Genomic DNA, 25,497 nt, shown 5'->3' on the forward strand with positions numbered 1-25,497 from the left:
GGCGGCTCCTCAGAAGGCGGCTTTCACAGCAGAGGCTTCCGCCTGACCTGGTGGGAACAAAGAGGCTTTCAGGATGGCACAGTAGTGAATGAAAAGGAAGCTCCGGAGCACTTTCTTCTGATTCCCTCATTGTCTGCCATGTCCTCCTGGCAGCTGGATGGTCAGATAAATACATTGTCCTAGCAATTCCGTTGCTTTGCGCTCTCTCTCTCTCTCTCTCTCTCTCTCTCTCTCTCTCTCTCTCTCTCTCTCTCTCTCTCTCTCTCTCTCTCTCTCTCTCTCTCTCTCTCTCTCTCTCTCTCTCTCTCTCTCTCTCTCTCTCTCTCTCTCTCTCTCTCTCTCCCCTCTTCCATCTCTCTTTTCTCCTTTTTAATTTGGTAGTTCATTGGCGCAAAGAGCAAAAGCCCAGCCACGCCTCGTTTCTCTCTGTGCACCTGCATTATTTTAGCTGTCAGAAACTAGAGGAGAGAACAAAGCCCAAGTTATGATGCACTTTAAGAAGCACCGGCCAGAGAGGCTTTTCTTTTTGAGTGGACAGTAGGGGGGAAAGAACTGGCAATCAGGAAGGAACAAATTCAAAGGCACAAACTTCCAACAATTTGCTGATTAACTGTGCAGCACCTTAGCAGAGCACCCAGATCCACCTTTTTCTGGGTTCCTTGTGTGAGTATTCGCTAGTGTGGGGACAGGAGGAGGGGTCTGCTTATCCCCCTGCTTACCACCCCACTACTTTGTCACTTTGGCTTGGCAAAGTACCTCCCCAGGAGCAAGAATCCACTTGTATGTTCTGACCCAGGACCCCACTCCATACAGTGGGACTCAGTGGGACTCAAAGGCGTTTGAAATTGCCCAAGGTGTAGGGAAATGTTAGGGATATCCCAGATGGCTTTGAAACTCAAGGCACTGAGAAATGGTTTTCTGATTTCAAGAGGGAAACCTGGAAAGCAAGCCATGAGTAGAACTAGATATGCCATAAAGATGAGTCAGCTAAGCTGGTGAGCTAGTCCAGGCCAATGACTTTTCATGGCTCATTTGGGATCCATCCTATAGCTGAAAATGTTCTAGAGACACTGGGCCTCTGTGAAGAAGGCACTTTCGAGGAGAGACACACACTTCTGGGTTTGGACTGCAGTGAAAGACCCAGTGGTCATTTGCCTAGAGATCTCTGAACCCCAAGAGAATGCATTTGCTCTGCAATCAGCACTTGTGACACCTATATGTGGGACAGGGGAAGATAACAGAGCATTGCTTAACACGTTCTCATTGGTCTTGCCACAGATGACCTAAATACCAGTTGGTCACATGTTAGCTGCCAGGCCTTGGGCTCATGGGGATGTTCCTGGCTGAAGGGTGGTCAACAGCTGACCCTAAATTGCCTCAGTACCGCCCCCTCCCCTCCACTCTTCAATGCCTCTTTCTTGTCATTCTGCCTCTCATGTTGAAAGTTTGTTATTTGGTTGGTCCATTGGTTGGTTGGTTGGTTGATTGGTTGGTTGGTTGGATTTTGTGCCGCACTTGGTGATGCTCACAGATGATGCCTGGCTCTGAACTCAGGAATCATTTCCCCTGGCAGGCTCAGGGGACTATAAGAGATGCCAGGGACCAAACCCCAGTTGGTTTCATGCAAAGTAAATGCCCTACCAACTGTGCTATCATTCCAGTCCCTTATGCTGCAAGTTTTAAACCCATTATGTCCTCTACTCAACACTCCACCCCCCCCCCAACTCTTCAACAGAACCACCTCCCCCATTATCTCAAGAGTCCTCTCTTCAGGGAACTTTCCCATGAAATCCCAGACTGAGTCTCTGGGACTGGCACTAGGCTGCTCTCCTGTTGGATTGACCAGGCCTCTCCCTATTCTCCACCCCAGGGTGTGGTCTGCTGCTTCCTAATGAAGACACAGGGTCTCAGGAAAACACTCTTTTGTGTTTTCCAGCATTCCTCCATTGAGCTATGTGCTTCTTAGGAGCGAAAGGCTTGCTTGTGGAGATCCTGAATCTGTTTTACCTCTTTCACTGTGTATGGATTATTTCCTGCATCAGCATTTGCTTCCAGAACTGCATCTCTCCAATGTTCTGATCTTGGGGCATGAGATTTCCTCCTCACTCTCTAGTATTCATCATTTATAATAGCATATTTATTTATAATATAGTAGTATTTATCATATATTACATTCCAAAGTCTTCAATAATCTGTAAGATCCTCCTGGACAAAATCTCTCTCTCTCTCTTACCTAATGTCCCCTGTCCTAGCCCAGTTCCTGGCACACAGAAATCACTCACTGCAGAACAGGCACTTGTTAGATAAATAAATTGATGACCAGGCAAATGAATTAATGAAAGAATGGAGCAAAATGCATACCAAGGGTTTTTATACTCACGAATTGTGATGTTAGTGGATCAGGACCTAAGATGGGTTGATTGTGTGTGTATGGGGCTGACATGCTTTCAAATGAAGCAACACCCACTTGGCTACTTGACCAAATGGAGAGTGATTGATAGGTGCTGTGTTGGGGCAGAGTGCTGAAAGGAGTAAGTGTAGGAACTGGAAAGATCCCTAGAGCTCATTGTCTTAATTGGGGGCTTAGTGTATGAGTCAGTATACACTGAATTCAAACCCCTCATTCTGTCTGACTGTTTGTTTATTTGTTTGTAGGAAGGATTTCCAAGCAGTGTTCAGGAGATTTTAGGGACCCACCAGCTATACTTGTCAGATGGGCCAGATAGTTTAATGCTTAGATTGAAGGTGTGATATTGCTTGGGTCCAGCTGGGGTGGGGGCCACCAGGACCACCCAGTGGACACCAAGATAATAGCCTGATTCATCTTCAATGACCCCCACTGTTATGCATCTCCAAGTATACAATTTCACAGGCAAGAAATATTTCTTCTAGAATTCATGGTTCTCCCTGATACATCCCTTTCTCAAAATGTATATACCAATTGCATCTCTCCTCCCTTCCCCAATCCAACGTTTAATTTTTACTGAAAATTGAGAATTCTTTTTTTAATTTTTTTTTGTTTGGGGGCCACACTCAGCAGTGCTCATGGTTTACTCCTCTCTCTCACTCAGAAATCACTCCTACTGGGGCTCAGAAAACCATATGGAGTGCCACAGATCGAACCCTGGCAGCTTTGTTCAAGACAATTGCCCTACCCACTATCACTCTGGCCCCTGGCAAGAGAAAATTTCATGGCAAAATTCCTTGGGTAGAATTGCTTGAGAAGAGCCCTGTGTGAAGCTTAATATTTCACAAATCCATCTCTGTATTCTCTCTGGACCTGGCTTCAGCATGCCACACCCTATGAAACTCTCCCTTCTGTTGAGTGAGAATTATAGCTACTGAGAATAATGACATTACACAGGGGGAACTCACAATCTTGTTCAATGATGCACTTGATTCACTTTGAGAGGCAGCAGGAAGAAACGGGGGTTCAGTGAGTCTCCCTCACTGGTCATTGAACATTAAATTACCTCTTCAGATCATATTATAAAGTATACTGCTGGGTTGTCTTAAATATGCCCCAATTTTAACAATTGGTAGCTTTATCTTTGACATGAAAGAAAACATATCCACAGATTCTTTTTTTATATCCACAGATTCTTAAGATTAGCAGGTAGACATTTTGGGGAGGGAGAAATAGCTGGGTGGACAGAGAAATGAGCAGGCATCAGTCAAATAATAACTCCTGAACACTTATCAATAGTAACTTGACTATGAAAACCAAAGGCAGGAGAATGAATACCACCTATCAGCAAATGTCTTTCTAAAGACTTACAATATTATTTCCCCTTGTAATTGAATTGCATTATATATTTGCTTTGAGATCCAAAGTTATTACTTTTCCATAATAGGATATATGTATTTAAATTCATTTAATAAAAGATTTCTGTGTTGTAGTATTTAGGTAGATATTTTTTGGGGGTAGATATTTTATATGTCTGTGGAAGGGATGGTATGGAAGGAACTTTGCATTAAAAATGAACTAAGTAGACATTTACATTTGGGAGAATATGTGGTTTGTGTCTTTGGGAGATGTCCTTTTTAATAAAGCAAGTATATAAAACTGAAATATGAATGTCCTATTTTTCCTCTTTAAAATAAATGATTCAGTAGCCTAAATATGTTTCTTTACTATGTCTTAAATTGTCACTAAATGCTATTAAATGGAAACATAAGCTGTGAAAATAGAAATTTATAGTTCTAATATAAGGAACTATTATAATTTACTTATCAAGGTAAATTAAGTGGAAATAGGACATCATATTCCAAGTAAACTGTTTAGAAAGCATAAATGAAGGGCAAACTGAACCCTAATTAGCATACTTCTTATTCTTTCTGTTGTAAACAGGATTTTTAATGCATATGTTCCAGTACTAAATTTATACATCATTTTTTTTTTTGTTTTGGGGCCACAGTATTCAGGGGCTGTTCCTGGTTCTGTACTCGGGAATTATACCTGGTGAGCTCAGAAGATGCTAATAGGTGACAGGGATCAAATCTGGGTTCCCACCTGCAAGCCAAATACCCTATTCACTATAATATGCTTTAGCCTCTAAACACCATAATTTTTTTTGGGCCACACCCGGTAACGCTCAGGGGTTACTCCTGGCTATGTGCTCAGAAGTTGCTCCTGGCTTGGGGGACCATATGGGACACCGGGGGATCGAACCGCGGTCCGTCCAAGGCTAGCGCAGGCAAGGCAGGCACCTTACCTTTAGCGCCACCGCCCGGCCCCAAAACACCATAATTTGTAAGGTTTACAAAGATTAAGTAAATTATCTAAAGTCATATAGAATTTATATTTAAAGAGCCTGCATTTAAATCAGTGCCTCCCCCATTCCAAAGTTCATACCCTTTGTTTTATAAGATATCAAGAGGACCAGAGGGATAATTGGATGGGATGAACACATGCTTTGCATGTGGGAGGTCTAGCTTCAATTCTTGGCACCACATGGTCCCCTGAGGTTCACCAAAAGCAATCTAGTGAGCATCAGAGCACCAGAGTGTCACCCAGAAACAAACAGCAGAAAGACAGCCAACATTTTGCGAAAGACTCAACAATATATGACTGAGCTAAGATGAATTTGATTTACTATTTTTATTTACAAGAATTGTATTTTCGGGGCCGGGCGGTGGCGCTAAAGGTAAGGTGCCTGCCTTGCCTGCGCTAGCCTTGGACGGACCGCGGTTCGACCCCCCGGTGTCCCATATGGTCCCCTGAGCCAGGAGCAACTTCTGAGCACATAGCCAGGAGTAACCCCTGAGCGTTACCGGGTGTGGCCCAAAAACCAAAAAAAAAAAAAAAAAAAAAGAATTGTATTTTCAACACAAATAGTCTAGGGAAAAGCCTATTTGTTTTCACTTGATTTCCTTGTCCCTTAGAAGCAGGCAGAACTAGAACCCTAAATTATGAAAGTTGGGTTTTTAGGTATACAATAATATCCGTCTGATGGTGAAGAGATAAGCATGGTTCTAAAAAAAATCTTTTAGATATGGAGAGAAAGCACAGGGGTTAAGACACTTGCCTTGCATGCATCTGACCCTGGTTTGATCTACCAGCATTGCATTTGATCTCCCAAGCACCATTAGGGAATGACTCCAGAGCACAAAGACAGTAGATTCTAACTACTTCTGGGTATGGCCCAAAAATCCTTTTAAAAAGCAAATAATGTGGCCTGATTGCTGCAGCCAAACGCCATTGTAAGGGACTGCAGCAGACCATTGGTATGGGTTTTGAGACCAACTCCTGCCCAGAAGACCTCGCTGAAACTTTGTGAGCAGAGGTAAGCCGAAATGCCCAAGCAGGGTGCAGCCTGATTGCTGCTGCCTAACAACATTAAAAGGAGCTGCAGCAGACCATTGCTGTGGGTTTTGAGACGAACCTACAAAGAAGCCCCTGCTGAAACTGTATGAGCAGAGGTAAGCTGGAAATGCCCAAGAAGGGAGGAGCCAGGAGAGTGCTTTGCTTCATGGCTATACACATCTTCTAGCCAATGAACTCCACCATAACACTGTAGAATAAAACCACACAACAAGAGTGACAATGAGAAAATAATGCTGATCAACACCAGGCATAGAGAATAAAGATGGCAGCTTTGATGACCTGAAAAGTGCCAACTACCTAATTCTCATAGTAGAAGTTTAGAGAAGAAATATGGAGAAACACCAGGCATAGAGAATAAAGATGGCAGCTTTGATGACCTGAAAAGTGCCAACTACCTAATTCTCATAGAAGGAGTTTAGAGAAGAAATATGGAGAAATCAAAGAAAGCATAAATTGAACTAAACAGAATCAAGAATCAAGAAGATATGAAGATAGAAATCAGAAAACTCCAAACTGAAATAACAGGTCTGAAAAACTCAGTAGATGAAATGAAAACCTCAATGGAAAATCTCTCCAACAGAGTAACAGCAGATCAGAATAGAATCAGTGAGCTGGAAGATGAGACACATAACAACTCCATACAGAAGAGATTGAAAAAAAGCCCTAGAGCAAATGATCAGACAATGGAAAAAGTACTTTAAAATGCTAACAGATGAAAATAGAAGTCTTTGATAAACTCAACAGAAATAACATAAGAATCATTGGAGTCCCAGAGAGCCAGAAAGAAAATCCCAGGAAGAATCAACAGTCAAGGACATCGTTACAGAGAAACTCCCAGAGATAAATACTGCATACAAACATACTCCTTGGTGCCCAAGGAGTACCAACTAAAAGAGATACAAAGAAAAGCACCTCAAAAGACATCATAGTCACAATGACAAATCCCACAGATAGTGATAGAAAACTGAAAGCAGCAAGACCAAAAAGGGGAATTACATTAAAAGGAGTATCCATAAGATTTACAGGAGACTTGTCACAAGAAACTCTTAAGGCCAAAAGGCAGTGGTGGATATAGTGACAAAACTCAACGAAATGAATGCTTCGCCTAGAATACTGCAGTCAGCCAGACTCACTTTTAGGTTTGAAGGAAGTATACATAGCTTCACAGCAGCTCGAAAACTTTACAGACTCAAAACCAGCCTTAAAAGAAAAACTGAAAGACAGACCAACAGACACACCAAACATCTACACAAAGATGACACTAAATCCCATTATGATTATCTCTCTCAATGTCAGTGAACTAAATGCACCTGTTATGAGACACAGAGTAGCAAAATGAATAAAAAAATCTGAATCCAACATTCTGCTGCCTACAAGAAACACATTTGAATAGTCAGAAAAAAAAAAACAGATTCAAAATCAAAGGTTGGAGGAAAATCATTCAAGCAAACAACTCTATTTAAAAAGCTAGAGCAGCCATATTAATATCAGAGGACACAAACTTTAAACTCAAAAATGTTACAAAGGACAAAGTTGGACATTTTGTACTAATCAGGTAATATGTATAGCAAGAAGAAATAAGTCACCTAAAATATACACACTCAATGAGGGACGAGCAATATATTTAATACAATTATTGACAAATCTGACAGAAGACATTAATAGCAACACAATAATAGTGGAGACCGTAACACTGTCTTGTCACCCCTTGATAGGTAAATCAGGCTGAAACCCAGCAATAATATACTCTGAAAAGCTCTGAAAAGAGAAATGGAAGAAAGTGAACTAGTTGATATATCTAGGACTCTCCACCCCCAGAAAACTGGATACACATTCTTCTTCAATGCACATAGGTCATTTTCCAGGATAGACCACATGCTGGTCCATAAAAAGTATCTCCATAAAGTCAAGAGGATAGAAATTGTACATACTACCTTCAGATCACAGGCACTGAAATTAGAAGTGAACTACAAATAGACGCAGAAGAAAACTCTAACTCCTAGAAATTAAACATTGCACTACTCAAGAACCAGTGGGTCAGACATGAAATTAAAGAGAAAATCGGGGACCGGGAAGGTGGCGCTAGAGGTAAGATGTCTGCCTTGCAAGCGCTAGCCAAGGAACGGACCGCGGTTCGATCCCCCGGCGTCCCATATGGTCCCCCCAAGCCAGGGGCGATTTCTGAGCACATAGCCAGGAGTAACCCCTGAGCGTCAAACGGGTGTGGCCCAAAAACCAAAAAAATAAAAAATAAAAAATAAAAAAATAAAGAGAAAATCAAAACATTCAAGGAAACAAGTGACAATGAAGACACAAATTATCAAAATTTATTGGACACAGCAAAAGCAGTACTAAGGAAAATTGATAGCTTTTCAAGAAAGAAAGAAGGGGCCTACATATATAGCTTAATGGCACAGCTTATAGAATTATAAATTGATCAATAAAAGAAATCAAAAACAGGTAGGCAGAGTAAATAACAAAGCTTAGAGCAGAAATCAATGAAGTGGAAATAAAAAAAACGAAAGATCAACAAAAGAAAAAGTTGGTTCTTTGAAAAAAATAAACAATATTGATAAACCACTAGCAAAACTCACAAAGAAAAGGAGAGAAACTTAATAAACTGGATAAGAAATGAAAAGGGGTAGATCACTACAGATACTGCAGAGAGTATCAAAGGGTAATCAGAGACTACTTTGAGAAATTCTATGCCATGAAACATGAGAACCTGAAAGAATGGATAATGTCTTGGACACTTACAATTTTTCACTATTAAACCAGGATGGTGTAGCATTTCTAAACAGATTCATCACTACTGAGAAAATTAAAATGTTAATCAAAATTCTGCCCAAGAACAAAAGCCCAGGCCCAGATGGATTTACTAACAAATTCTTTCAAACCTTTCAAGAAGAAATTCTACCAGTCCTTTTCAGGCTTTTCCATGACATTGAAGAATCAGGGGCCAGAGCGATAGCACAGTGGTAGGGCATTTGCCTTGCACACCGCTGAACCAGGATGTACTTCAGTTTGACCCCCAGTGTCCCATATGGTCCTCCAAGCCAGGAGAGATTTCTGAGGGCATAGCCAGGAGTAACCCCTGAGTGTCACTGGGTGTGGCCCAAATACCAAAAAATAAATAAAGGAAAGAAGGAAGAAGAAAGAAAGAAAGAAAGAAAGAAAGAAAGAAAGAAAGAAAGAAAGAAAGAAAGAAAGGAAGGAAGGAAGGAAGGAAGGAAGGAAGGAAGGAAGGAAGGAAGGAAGGAAGGAAGGAAGGGAGAAAAAAAGGAAAGAAAGAAAGGAAGAAAGAAAGAAAGAGAGAGAGAAAGAAAGAAAGAAAGAAAGAAAGAAAGAAAGAAAGAAAGAAAGAAAGAAAGAAAGAAAGAAAGAAAGAAAGAAAGAAAGAAAGAAAGGGAAAGAAAGAGAAAGAAAAAGGAAACAAGGAAGGAAGGGAGAGAGAAAAAGAAAGAAAGAAAGAGAAAGAAAGAAAGAAAGAAAGAAAGAAAGAAAGGAAGGAAGGAAGGAAGGAAGGAAGGAAGGAAGGAAGGAAGGAAGGAAGGAAGGAAGGAAGGAAGGAAGAAAGAAAGAAAGAAAGAAAGAGAAGAAAGAATGAAAGAAAGAAACTGAAGCACCAGGAACACTCTAAAATAGTTTTTATAAAGCTAACATCACCTTGATACCAAAACCAGACAGAGATGTAGCAAGAAAAGAAAACTACAAACCGATATTCCTTATGAACACATATGCAAAGATCCTCAACAAAATCTTGGCAGATAGGATCCTCATCAAGAAGGTCATAAACCATCACCAAGTAGGTTTCATTCCAAGAATGCAAGGATGGTTTAACATACATAATTAATCAACATAATATACCATATCAACAAAAATAAAAATAAAAACCACATGATCATATTAATAGATGCAGAGAAATCATTCAATAAGGTCCAACACCCATTCCTAATAAAAACTCTCATCAAGATGGGAATGAAAGGGACTTTTCTCAGTATAGTCAAGGCCTTCTACCACAAGCCAATAGCAAATATTATTCTCAATGGAGATAATCTAAAAGTCTTTCTTCTAAAATACGATACAAGACAAGGTTGCCCTTTCACATCACTCCTATTCAACATAGTGCTGGAAGTTCTTGCCGTAGCAATTAAGTAAGAAAAAGATATCAAGGGTATCCAGATAGAAAAAGAAGAAGTCAATCTCTCATTGTTTGTAGAAATGATACTATGGGGCTGGAGAGATAGCATGGAGGTCAGGCGTTTGCCTTTCATGCAGGAGGTCATCGGTTCGAATCCCGGCATCCCATATGGTCCCCCGTGCCTGCCAGGAGCAATTTCTGAGCCTGGAGCCAGGAATAACCCCTGAGCATTGCCGGGTGTGACCCCAAAACCACAAAAAAAAAAAAGAAAGAAAAGAAATGATACTATATTTAGAGAACCCTAAAGACTGTACAAAAAGCTTCTAGCAATAGTAGATTTATATAGCATAGTGGCAGGCTACAAAATTAACATGAAAAAAATCAATGGCCTTCTTATTCACCATAGTGCTGGAAGTTCTTGCCATAGCAATTAAGTAAGAAAAAGATATCAAGGGTATCCAGATAGGAAAGGAAGAAGTCAATATCTCATTGTTTGCAGAAGAAATGATACTATATTTAGAGAACCCTAAAGACTGTACAAAAAGTTTCTAGCAACAGTAGATTCATATAGCATAGTGGCAGGCTACAAAATTAACATGAAAAAAATCAATGGCCTTCTTATATACCAATAATGATAGAGAAGAAATGGACACTAAAAAAAACCAATCTTATTCACATTAGTGACATACAAACGCAAATACCTTGGAGTCAACTTAACTAAAGAGGTGTGGGACCTATACAAAAAAAAGAAACTACAAAACACTGCTTCAAGAAATAAAAGACACAAGGAAATGGAAACACATACCCCACTCATGAATTAGAAACATTCACATCATTAAAAGTATCGTACATCACAAAGTATTGTACAGATTTAATGCAATCCCTCTAAGGATACCCATAACATTCTTCAAAGAAGTGGATCAAAAATTTCCAAAATTCATCTGAAACAATAAACACCCATGAATAGCTAGAGCAACCCTTAGAAAAAGGAAAATGGGTGGCAAAACTTTCCCCAACTTTAAATTTTATTACAAAGCAATAGTCATTAAAACAGCATGGTATTGGAATAAAGATAGACCATCAGATCAGTGGACCAGACTTGAATATTCATAGAATGTTCCCTAAACATACGATCAATTTATCTTTGATAAAGGGGCAAGAAATGTAAAATTGAGCAAGGAAAGCCTCTTCATCCAGTGGTGTTGGGACAACTGGTCAGACTCTTGCAAAACAGCTAACTCAGGCCCCCAGTTAACACCATGCACAGGGGCCAGCGAGGTAGCACTAGAGGTAAGGTGTCTGCCTTGCAAGTGCTAGCCAAGGAAGGACCACGGTTCGATCCCCTGGTGTTCCATAAGGTCTCCCCAAGCCAGGGGCAATTCCTGAGTGCTTAGCCAGAAGTAACCCCTGAGCATCAAAAAAACCCACCATGCACAAAGGTCAAATGCTAATGGATTAAAGACCTTGATATCAGACCCAAATCCATTAATTATATTGAACAACGTTAATTATATTGAATCAACATTATATTGAAAAACAACATATTGAACAAATTATATTGAACCTAAATATGTAGGTAAGACACTCCAAGACATTGAGACTAAAGGTATCTTAAAGGAAGAAATATCACTCTCTAAACAAGTGGAAGCGAAGATAAACAGATGGGAATATATTAAGCTGAGAAGCTTCTGCACCTCAAAAAAAAATAGTGACTAGGATACAAAGGCCACCACAGAATGGGAGAAACTATTCACCTAATATCCATCAAATAGGGGCTGATGTCTAAGATATATTATATACTGATAGAACTTAACAGAATAAAATATATAACCCCATTAAAAAGGGGGGGGGGAAATAAACAGACACTTCCTCTGACATGTCAAGTGACATTTATCATCAACTGTGTGAGAAAGCCAAATGTTTTGATGCATACTCAGTTGCTCTTGACGAGGACACAGATATAACAGATACTGCGCAGCTCACAATTTATGTCTGTGGTGTTGATTGCAATTTTGAATTGACAGAGGAGCTGCTCACAATAATTCCAATGCATGGCCAGACCACCGCTAATGAGATATTTTGGCATCTGTGTGATGCCATTGAGAATGCAGGTTTGCCATGGAAGAGGTTTGTTGGAATAATAACAGATGGAACGCCATCGATGACAGGGAGGAAAAATGGACTGTTGGCACTTGTTCAAGAAAAACTTGAAGAGGAGAGTGTAGAGAAGGCCATTGCTCTTCACTGCATTATCCATCAGCAGGCCCTTTGCAGTAAATGCCTGCCATGTGACAATGTGATGTCTGTTGTGAAATGTATCAACCAAATCACATCCAGGGGCTTAAAGCACAGGAGGTTCCATGCTTTTTTAGAGGAAATGGAGTCAGAATATGGAGATGTGCTTTGTTTCACCAAGGATGTTGGCTCAGCAGGGGAAATGTCCTGAAAAGATTTTTTGAGTTGAGAGAAGAAGTGAAAGCCTTCATGGAGAAGGATGGGAATGCTGTTTCTGAGTTGAGCGATCACAAATGGCTCATGGACCTAGCTTTTTTGTTGACATCACACATAAGCTGAATGTACTAAACAAGATGTTACAAGGCCCGGGGAAGTTTATCAGTGCTGCCTATGACAACATGAGAGCATTCTCCACAAAATTTGTGTTATAGAAATCCCAGCTCTTTCAGACAAACCTTTGCCATTTCCCAGCATGCAAGGAACTTGTGGATGCAGGCATAACATTCAGTGGTGAGAAATATATTGATGTTATTTTTAAGCTAGAGAAGGAATTTGATCACAGATTTGCAGACTTCAAAAAGCACAGAGCCACTTTCCAAATTTTTGTGGACCTCTTTTCCTTTGATGTGCAAGATGCCCCTCCTATGCTTCAAATGAAGCTCATTAACCTACAATGCAACTGTGATCTCAAAGCCAAGTTCAGGGAGATTAGTGGAAAAGCAGACATGCCTGGGCAATTTTTGAGAGAATTGCCCCCCCCCCAGCTTCCCTGAGCTTTCCTGAATGTTCAAGAGCACCATGTGCCTTTTTGGGAGCACATATTTGTGTGAAAAGTTATTCTCCACATTGAACTTCAATAAGTCAAAGTACAGGTCTAGACTTAATGATGATCATCTTCAAGCCATACTAAGGGTCTCCACTGCTTCCTTTCTAAAGCCAAATGTGGTTCAGATTTGTGAGAAGTGCTGTCAAGTCTCTGGCAGCAAAGAATAGGCAAAAGATGCCATGTTCAGAAGAACTGTTCATGATCTTCACTCAATGTTCTATTTATGTTCAGAAGAAATAATTAAAACTGTTAATAATGATGTTTGAGAACTTTTTTTTTTTTTTTTTTTGTGAAATCCCTTATGTGGCCCTGCCTCAACCCAACTTTGCCTCCTGTAGCCCTCAGGTAAATTTAGTTTGACACCCGACATAGAGCCAGGAGTAATCCCTGAGAGCTGCCGGTTGTGACCCAAAAACAAAAAAAAAAAAAAAAAAAGAAAAAGAAAGAAAGAAAGAAAGAAAGAAAGAAAGAGAGAGAGAGAGAGAGAGAGAGAGAGAGAAAGAAAGAAAGAAAGAAAGAAAGAAAGAAAGAAAGAAAGAAAGAAAGAAAGAAAGAAAGAAAGAAAGAAAGAAAGAAAGAAAGAAAGAAAGAAAGAGAAAGAAAAAGAAGAAGAAATTGTGGTACATATACACAATGGAATATTATGCAGCTGTCAGGAGAGATGACATCATGAAATTTTCCTTTTACATGGATGGAGATGGAAACTATTATACTTAGTAAAATAAGTAAGTCAGAGGGAAAGATAAACACAGAATAATCTCACTCAGCTATGGGTTTTAAGAAAAATTAAAGACATTATTGTAATAATGCCCAGAGATAATAGAGATGAGAGCCAGAAGGATCAGCTCATGATATGAAGCTTACCACAAAGAGTGGTGATTGCAGTTAAAGAAATAACCACACTGACCACTATCATGACATTGTTAATGAGTGAGAGAAGTAGAATGCTTGTCAAATACAGACAAGAGGTGTGGGAGGAGGGAGATGGGGAGCATTGGTAGTGGGAATGTTGCACTGGTGAAGGGGGTGTTCTTTTTATGACTGAAACCCAACTTCAAACATGTTTGTAATCATGGTGCCTAAATAAAGATATTAACAGATAAAAAGCAAACAATTTTTTCAAAATGCAAAAAATAGATTCTCTTACAATATTTTCCCTAAATATGATTGATATTTTGGACAGAAATGTGATATTTGGCAGCTTCCTATTTGTTTGGTAACTTAACCATAAGGAAAAGATTTGAGGACCATTTTCCTGGAAAAGAAAATCCTTAGTTTTATGTTTTAAAGTCTTACACTAGAAAAGTAATTTATTCAACTTATTCAGTAAGAATAAGACAGTAAGAGAAGGTAGAAAGAAACAAGCTGATTATTTATCAATGCATATTTCTCAATACATATGTTTTTTCTTTTCTTTGTTCTCTTCTTAGTTAACATGATGTGACTTCATCATTTCTGGAAGACCCTAATTAATGAAAGATTACTAACTTTAACTTATTCACAAAACAGTTATTTAGACATGCATAGATGTCTTCTAGTATTTCTTCTGTAAGGCCTTTGACTGCATTGCTTTCTCTTTTCTTTTGTAAAAAAATATTGGAGAACCTTGGGCCTGGAAAGATAGCACAGCGGCGTTTGCCTTGCAAGCAGCTGATCCAGGACCAAAGGTGGTTGGTTTGAATCCCGGTGTCCCATTTGGTCCCCCGTGCCTGCCAGGAGCTATTTCTGAGCAAACAGCTAGGAGTAACCCCTGAGCACTGCCGGGTGTGACCCAAAAACTAAAAAAAAAAAAAAAAATATATTGGAGTACCTCAGGAAATTCCATAACCTTATTTAACATGTGGTATTTCATTTATACCAAGTTCCCAGGTTTTTTTGGTGTGGAAATTTTGGAAAAGATAAAACTTGATCTACATCCACCTCAGATGTCCAGATTGGGGCAGGGGAAAGGTCTGCCTGAAATAAAAACTCTTCTCTAGGAAATCCTCAGACTTCCAACAGTTTCAATAGCACCACAAAGCTATTGGGCTTATACCCCAATCTGTTATGTAAATACAAATCTATTGGGCTTAAAACCCACCTCCACATAGTTAACAGTGGAAGCCACAAATTTTTCCCAAGTAGTAAGATGGCAAAGAAGGAAAGAAGAAAATACAAGAGCCAAGAATTAGACAAGTTTGTTTCCACATTTATTTTTAAAGTTTCCAGAACGTACACGTATTTATTTATACCTCATTGCCTTGCTTTTGAAAAATTCACAGAGCTACAAAAGAGGCTGGAAGATCTCTTTAGAGTGGGTAGCCATTTCCCACTAAATATTCCATTTGTATGGAAGAAGAAAAAAGCAGGTGTTGTGGAGTGTGGGCGAGAAACCAACCACCAGAGAATGATAGCTATTCATGTATGCTTACTTATCTTTCTGAAAGATAAGAAAAATGAGAGAAACAAAAGAGAGGGATTTATATGAAGTAAAATAAAGGAATCATATATCCGAATTTGGGATGTGCCAATCCTAATGTGGGAGTGCAGAGTTAGTCCTTTAGTTATGTGAACTCATTTTATGAATCTTAACATTCAATTTATCTTTTGTAGCATCAAAGATCAAAACGTGAAGGCCAGACATATTACATCAGGTAGGGAGGGCACTTTTCTTGCATGCAGCCAACCTAAATTCAATCCCAGACATAGCATAACACCCCCTGAACTTTGCCAAGAGTCCTAAATGCAGGAATGAATCCTGATCACTGCTGAATGTGGCAATGAAACAAACAAAAAGAGAAAAATATGAGTCTGATATTAAAGTTTGAGAGCAGCACATTTGGCTTATCAGGAGAAATAGCTTTGTGGACTTGATATTTTTTGGAGGCGAAATTGCCTTTACTAGGAAATTTCAGCCAGTGGATGCTTCTATTCTACTCGCTGGCAGAGGGATTTCCTCCACTAAAAGAAAGTGGAACTGGGTGATCACTAAGACATATTCTTTTCTAATATTCTGAGAAGTCTTAATGGTTGTAGGATCTGTAGTGATGTCCCCGCCTTTTTTTTTTTTTTTTTGGCTCTTTTGGGCCACACCCGGTGACACTCAGGGGTTACTCCTGGCTATGTGCTCAGAAATCGCCCCTGGCTAGGGAGGACCATATGGGACTCCAGAGGATCGAACCGCTGTTCGTCCTATGCTAGCGCTTGCAAGGCAGATACCTTACCTTTAGTGCCACCTTCCCGGCCCCAGTGCATTTCATTTTTAATTAATTGCTAAAAGCATATATTTGGTGATGCTTTTTTTTTGGGGGGGGGCCACATCCAGCGATGCTCAGGGGTTACTCCTAGCTGTCTGCTCAGAAATAGCTCCTGGCAGGCACGGGGGACCATACGGGACACCGGGATTTGAACCAACCACCTTTGGTCCTGGATCGGCTGCTTGCAAGGCAAACGCCACTGTGCTATCTCTCTGGGCCCCGGTGATGCCTTTTCAATGATACTGTTCTATTTTCCATTACTCTTAATTCCTTTAAGCATTCAAAATATCATCTGAGATCTCATTTTCCATATAAAAATCTATTAGTTGTTCTTGTAAGTCTAATCTCAATGTATTCTTTCTGTGTCAATTACCTAGGCATATTTTTGTTTTGTCTTCATTTTTGAAGAAAGTGGATGACAATGTTTTTCTCTTAACAATTTGAATGTGCCATCTTATTGCTTTCTGGTCTCCAGTGTTTTTAGTGGGAAGTCTTTTGGAGGTTCACTTGTATGTGATGATTCATTTTCTCTGGCTGCACTCAAATTATTCTTTGTGTCTTTCAGCAATTTTCCTATGGTGCATATGAGTATAGTTCTCATTCCCATTTATACTACTTAGAGTACGTTGAGCTTCATGGTTATGTTTTATGTTTTCACCTTTGCAAAGTCTGTATATAAGTGCATGTCTGCTCACTTACTAAAGTTCTCACTTCCCAGAGGTTCTGTCATTTCTTCATTCTTCTCAGTGCTTAAGTTTCTTCAATTTATTGGTCCCTGAGCACCAACTTAGGCATGGCTGAACATAGCCAGATGTGCTCCCTAGCAAAACAGAAAAGTTTCTTCCGTTTTAAAATGTTGAAAAGACTAAAGCCTCAACAGGTTGTTAGAGTAAACTATTTTATATAACTTTTTCACTAAGATCAAGTATTGGCATTATTTAATGCCATATACTATCAAAAGGTTTCTAACATCAATGCAATGACCATAAAATTAATCATCTCCTTTACACTCATACTAAACACTTACGATTTGGTAGCAATAAGTTGGGTTACTTGGTGAATTTATTTCCCCATGGCTGGAAAAGTTTGTGTCAACTCAAGATTTTATTTTATTTTTTCTTTATCATTCCTTTGCCTTTCTGGAACAGGAAGGAGAATCTCTTCTCTGGGAGTGGGAAGAAAAAGGAATCATTTCCATCTGTTGCTCAACATTCATTTCATTGAGCATCGTGATGTGCTGGACCCTGTGTGACCTCAAAGCTGTAGCAAGAATGAAACTCCATCTGTTTCCACAGGTCTTTGTAGTCATATCAGAGTCAGATGGCAAAACAAGAACCGACATACATATGATGTCTGTAGAGAGTGTCAGAATTTTTAGACTATATCAGCTGTAACTCCTCACAGTAATCCCATAATGTAGACCCTAAGACTCATAGGATTTCACTCATGGCAGAGATTTGAACTCAATGTCTCCTCCATCCAGGACCTTTCTATTAATAGTAAGATAGAGGCGGGCTGGAATGATAACACAGTGGTTAGAGCATTTGCCTAGTATGTGGTTGACCCAAGTTCAATCCCTGGTATCCCATATGGTCCCTGAGTCTGCCAGGAGTAATTTTTGAGTACAGAGCCAGATGTAATGACTGAGCACCCACAGCTGGGTGTGGCCCCCAAACAAGAAAAATATAGAGGAGACAGACACAACAGTCTCTCTTCTAGAAATATTTATGAAAGATCAATTGTAGTTGCTGTAGATGGTCCAAAATACATGTTAGTTGTGTGGTACGAACCCAAGTCAGACTGCTTGTTTAATAGCACTCAGTAGAGCGTATAGTAGTTAAGGCATTTACCTTGCTTGTTCCTTATAGAGCCTGATTCAAATCCTGGCACCACATATGGTCTCCTGAGCACTGCCAGGAGAGTCATTCCTGAGTCAGAAGTAAGCCCTGAGCACTCACAGGTGTGGCTCCAAAACTAAACAAATAGGAGAGGGGAAGCATTCACTAGTTATTTTAGGCAAAGTGGCCAAATGAGGGTGCAGAGTCACTTTTTAAATGGATACTTAAATAATTCAGTGACCTGTTTTATCTTTAAAAAATTACCTTGTTGGGGCCGGGAAGGTGGCGCTAGAGGTAAGGTGTCTGCCTTACGAGCGCTAGCCAAGGAACGGACCTCGGTTCGATCCCCCGGCGTCCCATATGGTCCCCCCAAGCCAGGGGCGATTTCTGAGCACATAGCCAGGAGTAACCCCTGAGCGTCAAATGGGTGTGGCCCAAAAACCAAAAAAAAAAAAAAATATATTACCTTGTTATTTTCAAAGATAAAATGACATCTATTTTCTTTAATGTGTTTGGTCATGTTCAGAAAAAAACCCTCTGCTGTTTTCAACTGCCTTTGGATTCACAGTCATGGCATCACAATTTCAACTCGGGAGACTGGCAGCTTTCTGAGCTAATCAGTCGGAGGTAGTTTGCGGAGTGGAATAAGTGACAGGTTGGCAGCAGACTACAGAGGTAAATCATAAAATATAGTTCCTATTGTCATTCAGTCAGTCAGTCCTCTGGTCATTTGAATTTATAGTGAGGTTTTGCCCCAGTCAGAATACAAGAAAGAATTCTTAGTCAGAACAGTGACAGAAAAATAATCCAGATGAAAGGATATTCATTGTTGCTAATTCATAGAATAACTATGAATTAACTAACTTAATATTTCTTTCATTTTATTGTTTTATTTGGGGGGGGGGGCACACCTGGCAGCACTCAGGGATCACCCTGGCTGGCTCTGGGTACCATATGGGATGCCATGGATCGAACCCAGGCTCATCCCACGTTGGCCACATGCAAGGCACACTCCCTACCGCCTTGCTATCGCTCCAGCCCTCCTTTTCCCCCCTTAACATTAAGAGAATTTTAGAACTGGAAATTTCTCGTTTCCAATGACAGCTCCTAGAGGTCGATCTTGGCACTGCAATTTTCCTCCGTTTATGCTGAAGCTGCCCAAAAAGCAGCTCAAAGTTCTGTGGACTGTGGTGGTGGTTGCAAGGGTGGGAGAGCAGGCAACTCCAAGAATGCGGGGTCCAGAACTCTTTCCCTGCATTGTTTTCTCTCCTCTCTCCCCACTACTCTCATTCATAAAATTTTCTCCCTTCTGAACAGCCAGCAGCCACAACAAAAACACCCAGAATTAGAACTAAAACAAACTGCAACTTAGGGAGGTGGATCTGTGGCTGGTGAGGCATCCTGAGCCACTTAGATAGAGGCTCAATTCAGTGAGCCAATTGTCTTTGTGTAAACAGGTATACTCCCAGCTGCCTTTAAGCAAAACCCAAAAAAGGAAGTGTTTACCATACCTTTCCAATTCAGTTTGATTTTTGCAGCTCAGGAGCTAATAGCTTGGGAGAAAAAACTTTTCAAACTAAATTTGAAACTTGTGCTCCCATGTAGAGATAAAAGATACAATAGGAAGGTTCTGTGGGCAATAGTTTGGACATTATTAGTCTTATTGCTTAGCAATGACCAACTCTTACTGGAGAAATTTCTATTATGCTGACCAATAGTCATACCAGCTTAGCATTCATATCCATTTCTTAGCCCCCCCCAAAGCCACTTTTCTGGTCATTTGTTTAAAAGAACCAGAAAAGAAACCCTAAAGATTCTAGTAGACACAGATTCTGGGTCTTGGGGTGAGGGCATCTCTGCCTTGCCTTGTGCAAGCATTACCCTTAGCACTCAGAGTGGGAACCCACCTTTTGACTGTATTCCAAAGTGCCTTCCTGTGGGTCTCACTTAATTCCATTTAATTGGTTTCCTGTTAATTAAGCAGGACCATGCACAAGGAAATTAGTATGTGTGCAGAATTAGAAGTGATGGTGGTCCTAAAGGAAATGAATTTAGACAACATAAAAGAAGTCAAGAGGAAAGCTTGAGGCTGCCTTCAAATGCTTGGTGGGTTCAGACACACCACAACGGAAGGACACACAAACACCTCCACAGCTGGAGAGGCGAGACAGTGAGTGTGAGCTCTTTGCCCACCTGAGCCCAGTTGCACATGAAACATTGCCACTAGAGTGCAGAGCACTTCTGCATCCTATGAAAGAAAAAGAAAGAAAGAAAGAAAGAAAGAAAGAAAGAAGGAAGGAAGGAAGGAAGGAAGGAAGGAAGGAAGGAAGGAAGGAAGGAAGGAAGGAATGAAGGAAGGAGGAAGAAAGAAAGAAAGAAAGAAAGAAAGAAAGAAAGAAAGAAAGAAAGAAAGAAAGAAAGAAAGAAAGAAAGAAAGAAAGAAAGAAAGAAGAAAGAAAAAAGAAAGGAGGGAGGGAGGGAGGGAGGGAGGGAAGGAGGAAGGAAGGAAGGAAGGAAGGGAGGGAGGGAGGGAGGGAGGAAGAAAGAAAGAGAAGAAAGAAAGAAAGAAAGAAAGAAAGAAAGAAAGAAAGAAAGAAAGAAAGAAAGAAAGAAAGAAAGAAAGAAAGAAAGAAAGAAAGAAAGAAAGAAAGAAAGAAAGAAAGAAAGAAAGAAAGAAAGAAGAAAGAAAACAAAGAGTAGGATCCTTTCGGTCTGCAAACCTTAACTTATTCTGAACTTTGTTTTTTGGGGAACTTTGTTTTGGGGGACAACTCTGAACCCCACAATGGCTTGGACAGGAGAATTCAGGAGAAGAGGATTTGGGATCTCAATGATGACCACAAAGTATAGGTCCAGAAAGGGGTGAAAGGCCCTGACTGTGCTATTGTGGAACCCAGATGCTGATGCATTTACCCCATTTCACAGAAAATGAGAACCCAAGTCAAGTCATCAATACTCCTCTCCTCAATGGATGTCTGACCTGGTGTTCAGTTCCCTTACCTCTGCTTCATTAAGACCTAATTTTTCTTCCTTCACTAAAATGGAATATAAATGCATATTTTGTTGTTGTTTTGCTTGCAATGGGGGCATATCCAGTGGTGTTTGGCGCTGCTCTTGGCATAGTACTTAGGGGTTGCTTTCTCCTAGCAGTGCTCAAGGAGTCATGTGGTTCCCAGAGAAAATTCAGAGGGTGCTTCCTGCAAATTATGCAAATTCCTGCTTCCTTCACCCCTTTGAACCCTCTTCCTGGCCTGCCCTTGATATGGATTCCAATCCAGTGTTATTTTTTGTTTTGTTTTGACTTAAATATGTCTCTTTCTTTAGTTAATTAAATATTTTATTTAAACACCATGTTTACAAAGTTGTTCATGATAGAGTTTCAGTCATACAATGCATACCACCCTTCATCAGGGCCCATTTCCCACCATTGATGTCACAGTTTCCCTCCCAGCTCCCCTAACCTGACTCTGGGGCAGATATTTTACCTCTCTCTCTCTCTCTCTCTCTCTCTCTCTCTCTCTCTCTCTCTCTCTCTCTCTCTCTCTCTCTGACTCTCTTTTTCTTTCTTTTTTCTTTTTAGACATAGCTTTGGTTTTGCTTTTAAAAATAAAATCTCTTTTCTGGCCCCTAACCTGACTCTGGGGCAGATATTTTACCTCTCTCTCTCTCTCTCTCTCTCTCTCTCTCTCTCTCTGACTCTCTTTTTCTTTCTTTTTTCTTTTTAGACATAGCTTTGGTTTTGCTTTTAAAAATAAAATCTCTTTTCTGGGCCAGAGAGATAAATAGCAGGTAAGGTAATTAATTGCTTTGTATCCAACAGACCTAGTTTCATCTACATACTACATATGGTCCCCTAAGTACCACCAGCAGTGAGCCAAGAATTAAGCCCTGAGCACCGATGACTATGGCCCCCAAACACATCTTTTTGCTTCCAAGTCCCAGAAACTGTAGTTACCCATGTGCTTACAAACAGATTTCACTTTCTCTGCCAACTCCGTAAAGAATCTTCCAGATTCTTTCCTCCAGATTGAGAGAGGAGAGAAAGAGAGAGAGAGAGAGAGAGAGAGAGAGAGAGAGAGAGACAGAGAGAGAGGCAGAGACAGAGAGACAGAGAGACAGAGAAAGAAAGAGGGGGGGAGAGAAAGGAAGAGAGGGGAAGAGGAAGAGGAAGAGAGAGGGCTTGGGGAGCCCTGTATTTCTCTGCAAGTGGCTGCAAAAAGCAAACTGCAAAAAAGTTGTGGGCATTCTTGAGGTTCAACTTCTTGAGGATTCAGGTTGTTGGGGGGCCCCCCCGTCAGTGATGACTGAGTGTGCACACCACACACACACACACACACACACACACACACACACACACACACACACACACACCCCAGTGACAGATGACCTATTGAAATAATTTCAGAGCTTTTCTGTGGTTGCTACGACAACCAATACTCTCTTGGCTTTCATCTGGCCATGTGACAGGGCCTGTGACGTCAGGCCGGAGGCTGAGTCTGCGGCTGAGTCCACAGTCAGTAGAGGGAGAAGCTGTGGATGCTGCCGACCGCTGCCGCTGCTGCTTCTCAGGAGCTCCTGAGCATGGACTGTTGAATTCTGCATTTCTTCAAGGGAGGTAATGCCTTTGCATTTCCTGCACTAGTGAATAGGTTGAGGTTTTTTTCTTTGTTCGTTTGTTTGGTTTTCTTTTCTTTTCTTTTTTCAAGCTATCCCTGCAGTTTTCACCCCTCTTCTGCCTCCTACAAGTTTATCTCCAGGAGTATTTTGGGGGGGGGGGGGTGGAAGTTGAAAATGAGAAACCACTTCTAGTTGCTCATTTCGTATGCAGTTCAAGGGAGAACTTGGTCCCAGGGAGAGAGAGAGAGATGTTCTGCAAAGGAGGTTAAACTCAGAGACTCTTCTCTTGCTCAACACTTGCTAACGTGACATTATTTGCAGTTCCAGCCAGCGTGTCCCTGCTCAGTGCCAGGAATCCTCTGCTCCTCCAGCTTGATCTTGGGTTTGCAAACTCCAACAGAGCTTACTGGGTTGTTCACTTCGGTTTTGCTTCACCCCCCCCCCCCTTTTCTTTCTTTCACTTGCAACTCTCAATCTGAGTCGACCTGAGATCCTTGGGAATTCGGTTTCTATCTTGTTTGCAGCATTCTTTATGAGCAACAGTGGCACCGTGGGAGAGAGAACCTTACATTTTGAAACAAAAGTTGGGCCTTTTTTTTTTTTTTTTTTTTTTTTTTGGTAATTAGGTATTTTGAAAATACCAAGGGAAATTGTCAACAGCTTCCTGTTTAGAGAAAAATATTCTGGAATATGCCAAGGAAGTAGAGTTGGGATCTTGTGTGTGCATCCATGCCTTTGGCTTTTGGTTGTGAGAGCAGATTTTTCAGGGTCTTCTAAATATTGAGCTGTGGAGGAAATGGCATTAGATGGTCCTGAATAAGGACTCACAGAATATGTCTTTTTAATTACATTTTAAAGTTGGATGAATTAACTAGAGATAAAAACAATAGCCCCGAAACTGCACGCATCACTGGTATATCTACTTGGATTTAACATAGATATAAATAGACACACACACACACACAAAAAAAAACTGCTCTAGATCTTGAATGAGTAATTTAATAACTGTGGCTAGCAAGATCTTTTAAATATAAATCTCTTTATCCCATCGACCCTCTACAGCGTAAAATATTTTCTTTGCATTGCCGTATTCCTTTTCTTTCTAAGTTTAACAGTTTTGGACTTTTTATCATTGCATGCATGTTGAATCATTTTATGACAAAGAGTTCAAAGAATAGACTCAGATTGAAGCTAAAGAACACTTTGATTTAGAACCAGGTTTCTACATTTGAGAGATAAACAGAAATGAGGACCATTTTAGAGCAGCACTTGTAATATGCCCAGTATTTTGAATCATAGAAAATGATTGTTTGGCTATATATATGAAAAAAAATGTTGGGTGGTCTGTAAATTGCATCTCTATTTTATGCAAGAATGTTATTCCTAATTGTGTTTCTTAGTAGTTTCTCAGTTTTGATGTATTTCGTATGCTCTTGGAGATGAGAATTCTGAGCATCTTCAGCTAAGTGAATAATTGTGGGCCATCAATGATTTCCCTATAGCATGTATTCATTTAACTTGCTAGCATGCAATAGCTTATTTTTGGCTACAGTCTCCATAGAGGGTTTTCCAAAAAGTCTAATGTGCTTACCCATCAAGGCATGTCTCCCAAGGCATCCTTTAATTCACTTTAAAATTGGAATTCACAGGCCATATTCCTCAAACCCCTAGGAATATGGTAATTGCTATGCAATGTTTCAACTGGGCCAGGGAAGGTACCTGCGGGAAGGTATCAGAGATGCTGTCAAGTTAGAAGTTCTCTCTCTTTGATGTTTATGCTATGAAATAGAGGAGAACCAGTTTGTGCTAATGGTCCACAATGTTAGAGTCTCTTTGCAAGAAAGCAACCTCAGAGATGCAGGCAGAATTGCTCTAGAATCTACAGGTTTCTTCTTTAGTGCAAATAAGGGGAAAAAATGACTCTCATCAGAGACATCTATTTAAAGCAATGCGACTATGTGGATTTCAAGGTCAAGTTTGTTTCCGCTTCAGAAGATCCTAGCAGAGACTGATTTACCCTAGACATCTGGATGTTGTGTTATTAAAGCCTTCATGGATTAGTTCAGGGATTTTTTTTTTTTAACCTTTGAAATGCTATGGGACTGGCAACTCTGGCTGGTATTTGGGGGGGTGTGTGTGTTTGTATATGTGTGTGTGTGTGTGTGTGTGTGTGTGTGTGTGTGTGTGCAAAAAACCAGTCTGTGGACGTGTCTTATTGTTTTCAAATGTATAAATATGTATAGGAAATTACTGAGGTAACTTTTATTAAAATGCATTGGTCATATGTTTTAAAACTTGTAGCATGTGCTTTGTTGATAATTCAGTGTTTTAAATAATACAACCCAGGTATTAAAAACTTCCAAGGTGATGAAATATTTGGAAATTCCTCCAAAGACTATCCTAATTATGAGAAAATCTGTGACTTCTCTTGGCCACAGAATCACCAGTATTGTGGTGTGATCTACTTTTTCATGAAAAGAATGACTAAGTTTCGCTTGGAGGTTAGACTAAAGATGTCGTGTTTTTCCTAAGTCCCCAGAGAGTCCTTTGAATTGTCGCCACCCTGAAGATAAGGGATGGATATTGCAAATTCATAATGCCAAAGGGCAGAGCTGCATGGGGCAAAATTTGTACCGCCATTTCTACATGTGAATCCATAGTATCTGACTTTCTTCCCTGAGTGTGTAAATTTTACAGTATTGTCCAGTTTCTGTTATGAGAGGGGGTAGGGATTATAGAGCTTCTAAGCTATACGTTGCTTTTATTTTCACTTTTGA

The 25,497-nt window shown here is 40.2% G+C and overlaps 1 protein-coding gene across 3 annotated transcripts in view; it reads left to right on the plus strand.

Moving 5' to 3' along the window:
* The window catches only part of NCALD (neurocalcin delta), a 302,037-nt gene that overhangs the window by 211,752 nt on the left and 64,788 nt on the right, over positions 1–25,497 (plus strand). Inside the window, exon 1 of one of the 3 annotated variants that reach the window (XM_049773936.1) lies at positions 22,606–22,718. The exons of the other annotated variants lie outside the window; for them this stretch is intronic. The gene's annotated coding sequence lies outside the window, so the exon portion shown is untranslated. Of the gene's footprint in view, positions 1–22,605; positions 22,719–25,497 lie in introns of those variants that run through there. 3 annotated transcript variants of the gene reach the window in all.

This window comes from Suncus etruscus, chromosome 5 (assembly GCF_024139225.1).
Source record: "Suncus etruscus isolate mSunEtr1 chromosome 5, mSunEtr1.pri.cur, whole genome shotgun sequence".
Classification (NCBI taxonomy): domain Eukaryota; kingdom Metazoa; phylum Chordata; class Mammalia; order Eulipotyphla; family Soricidae; genus Suncus; species Suncus etruscus.